Below are 7,830 nucleotides of genomic sequence, written 5' to 3' on the forward strand. Positions count from 1 at the left end.
AATCTCATCCACCCACCTAACTTTCTGCCGCCCCCTGCTACGCTTTCCTTCCCTTGGAATCCAGTTTGTTACCCTCAGCGAACATCGGTTATCCTCTCTTCGCACTACATGTCCTGCCCATGTCCATTTCTTCTTCTTAATTTCTACTAGAATGTCGGTAACTTGAGTTATTTCTCTGACCCACTCTGCACGCTTTCTATCTCTTAATGTTACCCCTACCATTTTTCGTTCCATAGCCATCTGGGTTGTCCTCAACTTAAGTAGAACTCTCTTGGTTAGCCTCCACGTTTCAGCCCCATAGGTGAGTACAGGCAGGATGCAACTGTTGTATAATTTCCTCTTGAGCGATACCGGTAAGCTGCTAGTCATAATCTGCGAGTGCTTGCCAAATGCGCTCCATCCCAATCTTATTCTTCTTGTTATTTCCTTTTCATGGTCCGGATCTGCGGTTACTACCTGTCCTAAGTAGACATATTCGCCTACTACCAGTGTTTCGCTACCTAATGTGAACTGCTGTTCCTTCCCGAGGCTGTTGAACATTACCTTAGTCTTCTGCATATTGATTTTCAAGCCTACCTTTCTACTTTTCCTGTCTAGGTCATCAATCATTATTTGCAGTTCATCCCCCGAGTTGCTTAGCAAGGCAATGTCATCAGCAAATCGCAGATTACTGAGGTATTCTCCATCTACCCTTATCCCTAACTGCTCCCACTCCAAGTCTCTGAATACTTCCTCTAAACAAGCTGTGAATAGTACTGGGGAGATTGTGTCTCCTTGCCTAACACCTTTCTTTATAGGAATTTTGTTACTTTCTTTATGCAGAGCTATGGTTGCTGTGCAGCCACTATATATATCTACCAGCACTTTCACGTACGGCTCGTCTACCCCCTGATTTCGCAATGCCTGCATCACCGCCGATGTTTCAACTGAGTCAAATGCTTTTTCGTAATCAATGAATGCTATGTATAAGGGCTGGTTATATTCCGAGCATTTTTCTATCACCTGATTGATGGTATGGATATGATCGATAGTAGAGTACCATTTCCGAAACCCTGCTTGATCCTTTGCTTGATTGCAGTCTAAGGTTGTCCTGATTCTATTAGCGATTACCTTAGTAAATACCTTATACGTAACAGACAGTAAGCTGATTGGTCTGTAATTTTTAAGGTCCTTATTAGAGTCCCCTCGCTTGTGAATTAGGATAATGTTTGAATTCTTCCATGGTTCCGGTACCGTCGATGACACCAGGCACTGCGTATACAGGGGGCCAGTTTTTCTAGCACGATATCCCCCCCCGTCCTTCAGCAAATCTGTAGTTATCTGATCCTCTCCAGCTGATTTTCCCCTTTTCATAGTTTCTAGTGCTTTCTTGACCTCGTCCTTCGTCACTGGTGGAACGTCTGACTGTTTTTCTCTACCGCCAATCTCATTACGGTTCTGACTACTTTGGCTACTGTAAAGATCAGTGTAGAACTCCTCGGCTACTTTGACTATCTTTTCCATATTAGTGATGACGTTGCCCGCCTTGTCCCTTATCGCATACATCTGGTTTTTGCCTATGCCCTATTTCTTCTTTACCGCTTTAAGGCTTCTCTCTTTCTTTACAGCATGCTCAATTTTCTCCATGTTATACTTTCTTATATCGGCCACCTTGCGCTTATTGATTAGCTTTGATATCTCGGCCAATTCGATCTGGTCTGTTGGATTGGAAGCTTTCATACTCTGGCGTTTCTTAATCAAATCTTTCGTCTCCTTAGACAGCTTACCGGTATCCTCTCTAACTATCCTACCGCCTACTTCTACCGCGCACTCAGTAACGATATCTCTGAAATTATTGTTCCTTGCCTCTAGAGTAATGTCGCCATCCTCAGTTAGAGCTGAATACCTATTCTGTAGCGAGATCCTGAACTCTTCTGCCCTCCCCCTCACTGCCAATTCGTTCATGGGTTTCTTTCTTACTAATCTGTTGCGTTCATTCTTCAGATTTAGGCTAATTCGGCACCTCACCATCCTGTGGTCACTGCATCGCACTTTCCCGATTACCTCTACATCTTGCATAATGGCGGGGGTTAACACTTTATGAAGTCGATTTCATTTTTAGTCTCTCCGTTAGGACTTTTCCATGTCCATTTCCGGTTCTTCCGTTTGCTGAAGAAGGTATTCATGATTAGTAAGTTATTGCGCTCTGCAAACTCAGCTAGTAACTCCCCCCTGCGATTTCTAGAACCAATGCCATAGTCACCTACTGCCTTGTCTCCTGCCTGTTTTTTCCCTAGTAGCAACTGACATTTTTTTGTGATTGCATCATATGTGTAGGTTTCGCAACAATTTGCTGATTGGTTTCTAGGCAACCTCTCCACGTGCGGTTCTTCTTTTTGCTTGTGCTAATAAGGTAATATCACCCTGAATACAGGTCTAACGTCCTCATGAGGGATGATAAAAATGAGCAATAAGGATATCAGTAGAACAGTAAGCGTGATGGTTTATCCCGCGCTGCTCTGCATAGTCCAATGAGCACAGGGACCAGTGATACGAGACGGCAAATGACAGGCCCTTGGCAATGAAGCATACACATAATGCTAACATGCTTTTATGCGCTAATAGGCATTTTCTAACTGAAGTCCTGCTCGCCGCAAAGTTAAGGATCGGAGGCTCATCTGCTGGAAGCCTTTGTCTTCAAACAGGTATTTTTGTGACTGAATGCACGTGATTTTCATTCGCGGTGGCGGAAACGATTCCTACTGAGCTGCTGGCGGCGGAGGCGTAGTCACAGCAGACACGAATCCTTGTGACGAGGCCAGGATGTCGAGAGAATTTTCATTTGATGAATGCATCTCAAATTGTTGCTTCGTCGCCAAGAGGAGTCTAAGCGTGTGCTGAACAGCAGTACAGCTTTCTTAGAGGGCGTAAAAGTGCGGGAAACTCAGCCGAACCGCACACCAAGATATTTCATATCCTTGACTTTCAGAACATATGCTATGTCGTTGTTGCTTAGGCCGGGAGAGCCCACTTGTGCGGCTGTATCTGCCTGTTTAAATTTAACCGTATTGCACGCCTGAGATAGAGATGAAGCAGCCATGTGCGCAGCCACGTTCGATCAGCATGTTTCAGGAAAAGAGGCCGTCTTTAGTATGAATTTGTAATTCGACATCACTCCACAAATTCACTCACCTTGGTATTCTTTTAGCTAAGTGCACGCTGTACGCAAGTACGTACCAATGAGGATATCACAGGCCATATTTAACATGTTTGATGTTCTGAAGCTGTGCAAAAAAGTTTTTTTTTTTTCATACATGATGTGCTGCAAGCCACTTATCCGCGTAAACATTGGTTCAGAGGGTGTGTTTTTCAAACAATGTGCCTAATCAGCTAACAGCAGTACAGCTTTTTTAGAGGGCGTAAAATTGCGGGAAGCTCAGCCGAGCCGCACACCAAGATATTCCATATCCTTGACTTTCAGAACATATACCATGTCGTTGTTGCTTAGGCCAGGAGAGCCCACTTGCGCTGCTGTATCTGCCTGTTTAAATTTAACCGTATTGCACGCCTGAGATAGAGATGAAGCAGCCATGTGCGCAGCCACGTTCGATGCAGCATCTTTCAGGAAGAGAGGCCGTCTTTAGTATGAATTTGTAATTCGACATCACAAATTCACTCATGCTTGGTATTCTTTTCGCCAACTGTACGCTGTACGCAAGTACGTAACAATGAGGATATCACAGGCCATATTTAACATGTTTGATGTTCTGAAGCTGTGCAAAAAAGTTTTTTTTTTCATACATGATGTGCTGCAAGCCACTATCCGCGTAAACATTGGTTCAGATGGTGTGTTTTTCAAATACTGCACCTAATCAGTCCCTTCATAAGAGGCTGATGTCTACGCAAAATTTAGGTGTGAAAGCTAAGGTAGCCCTGTTACGCCCAAAACTGTCTGTTCTTGCCTGTGCCAACACTCGATGCTATTCAAAAGATGGCGTGAGTGGCACAGACGGAACAGAAGTAATTGAATAAAGTAAATTGTTGAACATTGGAATTCAATTCCTTGTACTCCGTGCACCAAGCGGGCACGCAGTGCATTGGCTACGAAGTGAATTAGGTTCAAGAGTGTTAGGGGGACGCCTATGTGAACACGTTATGTCCGTTATAAGTTAATAACATAAAGTATGAGTACTGACGTTACAGGAATCGTAGCCGCCGAATCAACCGGAGAGCGCGGTCGCTGCATTGATTAACGATGACATATCTCGATGCAGGAATGTGTGTTCGATGAAGTGAACAAATATATAACAAACAATGCTGTAATGGTGGCTAGTTGATTTCCCATCATCATGTGTACACAAGGTATCGCACCGACGTACAAAAATTGCAGAACAACACGAAACACCCGTTGTCTTTTCAGCCCCCCCCCCCTCCAACTTTCCAGCCCCCCAACACTAACTTCAATGTGCAGAAAATTTAACTCCCGCGATAGGAAAAAGAGGGTTAGCACAACATTTGGAATCTACCATCAAAAGGAGATCCTAAACAGTGATAAGTGTGTTTTGTACAGCACTCCTCTGTCTTGCGGCAGGAGATGAGTGGACCAGACCGGAAGATGTATAAACATAAGATTCGGTGAACATCGAAGGAACTGCGGCAAAAATAACGACCTGAGCAACCTCGCTAAGCACGTTAAAAGCTCTAAAAGAATGCATCCCAAGATTCGAAGAAACTGCTATAATCGGACATTTCACAGACCGGCGCAAAAGAGGAGGAGGAAGAACATTTATTTCCGCCGAATATGGCTTGGCAGCCACCTCCGGGTCCGCACGCAGGCGTCCGGGGAGGCAGTCTGTCGCACCGCGGCCGGAGGACACCCGGCCCCGTCTAGAAGAGGTCTTCAGCCTCGGCCGCCAGGCGGACGGCGAATCGCTGAGTTTTTTCGTCGGAGCTTCTTAGCGTGGTCTCCCATTCATTGCCAGTTTTAATCGCGTTGCGCCCTGGGGCACGAACGCATCTCCATATTATGTGATCTAATGTTGCCACGTGGCCGCAAAATTTACAAAGTTCGGTTTCTGCGCCGTCCCTCTTCCGCCCTCTGGCACCCGTCAAACTGCTCCACAGGGGCGAAAAGAAATTTCAAGCTTGGAGTCTTCTCCAGTCGTATGATTCCTTTTTACTCAGGGATCTATCCGGTGGCGGATATATCCCCCGGTCTTTCTATTTAGGTTGTCGGTTACATCCCTAAACGTACCAGTACATTCTTTGCTTTTAGATGTGGAGGCGTCCGCAGCACCCCGAGGTAGCCAGGAGCGGGCGAGCATGTGGGCAGCCTCGTTGCCGGCGAGCCGGGCGTGTGCTGTGGTCCAGATTATGGTCACGCTTTTGGCGAGAGACATCTCGTTCAGAATTTTTCAGCACGCTTGCTGACTCTACTCTTGCTAAAATTCCTAACCGCCGCTTTGCTATCGCTGCAGTGTTTCACGCCTTGTCGTGCAATGGCAATGGCTATTGCAATCTCCTCCGCCTCTACCGGCGGTAGATCGCGGTTTCTTTCGATTCTTATGGCGATTCCGGTGTCTAATAGGGCGACCGAGGTTACGTCGCCTTCTTTCCCGATCGCTGCATAGGTGTAGGCGACCGATCCCGGCGGGAGTTTGTCGAATTATGTTAGCGAGGTGCTTAGCTCTGCTTTTCCTCCTCCCCTCGTCGTGTACGGGGTGCATGTTCTTCGGTATGGGCGAGACGTATAGATGCTTTCTGATTTCTCGATCTATGCTTTCTCTGACACTTTCGCCTTCTCCGGGCGCTAGTAGGTTTACCTAGTCGATGATTTGTCTACCCGTCGCCGTTCCTGCGAGTCGCTCTCTCTGGGACAGCCTGACCGCCGCAACTAGCTCTTTCCACTCATTATGCAACCCCATTTTCGCTAGCATGTCGTTAGAAGTAATTATGGGGAGTCCTAGAGCGCACTTGCATCTCTTAATTATGGTGTTTAATTCGCGTTCTTCGATCTTGTTGATATTTAGGAATGGAGTCGCGTAGCAGATTCTGCTCGTGAAAAAAGCTTGTACGAGTCTGAGTCTACTAGCCTCCGTGAGACCGCTCCTTCTGTTGGACGCCTTCTTAAATACTCTGACTACGAGCTCCACCTGATCTTTTAATTTCTTGATCAGGCTTTTGTTACTACCCCTGCGGTTGATAATCATACCTAATATATCAAATTTCATCTACTTTCGGGACTTCGTTCCCGTTGACTTTAATTTTGATATGTGGAGTTATCTTCCCACTACTGCTGGTCATTACCAGGAGCTCCAATTTTTCTGGCGAACAGCATAGACCTACATCCTCTGCGTGTTTGCTGATTATATCTGCTGCCTCTTGGAGCCTCGATGTGATGTACGAGTCGTTTCCTTCGCACATCCAGACGGTCACATCGTCCGCGTAGATGCTTAATTTTAAGTCATCGAGATGGCCAAGCTTACGGGAGAGCTTCCTCATTACGATGTTAAAAAGGAAAGGTGAGAGCACAGCCTCCTGCGGAGTGCCTCTATTACCCAGCGGAAAGTCCTCCGAATTTAAGCCCTCAAAGCTGATGATCGCCGTCCTGTCTCGCAGGAATGATCTAATGTAGTTGTAGGTTCTTTCGCCTACTCTTAGCTCAGCGAGCCCGTCGAGAATAGCGTGGTGGCGGACGTTGTCGAAAGCTTTCTTAAGATCTAAGCCTAGAATAGCTTTGGTACTTTTTTTTCCTGAAGTGTCTGACTACATCGTTATGTAGTCTGAGCATGGTATCTTGCGTACAGAGGCCGAGCCTGAATCCGACCATTTCAACCGGTCACGCATCATTCTCTTCGGTATCCTTGAAGCATACAAAATGGCATGGGCCGGTTCCACGGAATGTGTAAGCGATACGTCGATAGCGCTGACGCGCAGAGAAATTGAATTGTTAACAGGCAGCGTGATGAAAATCGGTATTTCACGGGTTACGCCTTAATGAATTGCATTTATACCTTGTATCTGACACGTGTTTGTACGTTTTCTTTGTATATGTGTATATAACGAGAGAAGTACATGTAATAAACAGTTGAAAGTTCGCGCACGTGCCAGTCTTGTCTTGTTTAGTGAATCGTCCTTGTTTTAAAGTCTAGCGCGCCTACCTGATGATGAAAAAAATATATAACCTCGAATGCACTTCGACTACGGATTTGCTACCTGGAAGTGCAACCTCGGACACTCTGGTGTCGGCAGAGACAAGGTCCGGTAATCGCTGGTCTGTTTTGGCACAAAAACGCAAACACGCCGCCGGGGTGGTGCACTGGTAAGACGCCCGACCACTGTGCCGGAGTTCCCGGGTTTAATCCCGACCCCAGCGGCTGCGTTTCGATGGGGCCGAAACGAAGTGGCGTCAGTGTGCTGTGCGATGTCAGCGCTGTTGTTGTTCTGGCTGTAGGAAGAAGGAAAAGAAAATGCACGGGCTTGCTACTGGCTCTGTAGCTGAGCCACCTCCGCTGCCTCGGGCAGACAGAAGAGAAAATAGAGAAGAAAGAAAAGGAAGAGGGAAAGAAAAACGCGCGCCGCAACAACAGCCGTCGTCCACCACCGAAGCGGTGGCGGGTGCAATGACGGCCTACAACAGGTAAAAATGAAAGAACCCTAGGTGGTCGAAATTTCTCCGCAGCCCTTCACTACGGCTCCTCTTTCTCTCCCTCCACTTTCCATTCCCTACGGCGCGGTTCAGGTGTCTACAGAAACAAGTGTGACAAACTGTGCCTTTCCCTTCCTGTAAACCGATCATTAATATTGCTATTATACAATAGTGTCGCTGCGGTCTATCTCAAAAATGGACAG

This window comes from Amblyomma maculatum, chromosome 3 (genome assembly GCF_055883805.1).
Source record: "Amblyomma maculatum isolate TAMU_Amacu chromosome 3, ASM5588380v1, whole genome shotgun sequence".
Classification (NCBI taxonomy): Eukaryota; Metazoa; Arthropoda; class Arachnida; order Ixodida; family Ixodidae; genus Amblyomma; species Amblyomma maculatum.